The following is a 692-nucleotide window of genomic DNA, read 5'->3' as shown; positions in this document are numbered from 1 at the left end:
CCATACCTGTTATTACGTTCGATTGAAAGAAACACATACTGCAGTGTCGCATATTATAGATATCTCCCGAGGCAATATCCTAAAACTCTCTCCGTGCTCTGTTAAATCGAGTTCGCGCTGATGATTTTAGAGTATTGAGCGAGCACACAGCGAGGTTTCAAAAAAATATTCAATGTTTCAGAAGTGCTCGCTAAAGCCTCTTTAATACTCGCGGAAGCCTACTTATTTCCGAATCCACAATTTTCGGGTGTTTTCGAGGAAAAACGAGGACTGTAAATTTATGAAAAGCTCTCTCCAACCTCGCGCAGAACTCTATTTTTCGTGACAGATCATGCAGGGAGGACTTGCCGAGTATCAGGATTTTGCCTCGGGCTTCTGCAACAGTAGCTTTCTTTCTTTTTGTGATAAACTTCATATTTTAAACATAGTTTACTGGTTGCCGAATACTTAAGTATTAATTGCTGATTTTCTCAGAATGTGGAGGTAATAAGTATTAATTAATTGAAAGTGCGCGTAAATAATTTGTTATGGCACATGCAAGATTCAAAAAGTTGTCGACGCCTATTAAGCGGGGCTAAATCTCTACTGTTTACTCCCTAGGAAGTTTTTAATTAATTTATTACTTTTTACTCCCTAGGGAGAAAAAGTAATTTTTACTGTAAAAACTGTGAGAAAATTTTGGAATGCAATTT

The sequence above is a fragment of the Belonocnema kinseyi genome, chromosome 6, assembly GCF_010883055.1.
Source record: "Belonocnema kinseyi isolate 2016_QV_RU_SX_M_011 chromosome 6, B_treatae_v1, whole genome shotgun sequence".
NCBI classification, from domain to species: domain Eukaryota; kingdom Metazoa; phylum Arthropoda; class Insecta; order Hymenoptera; family Cynipidae; genus Belonocnema; species Belonocnema kinseyi.
This window is presented reverse-complemented; position numbering follows the sequence as displayed.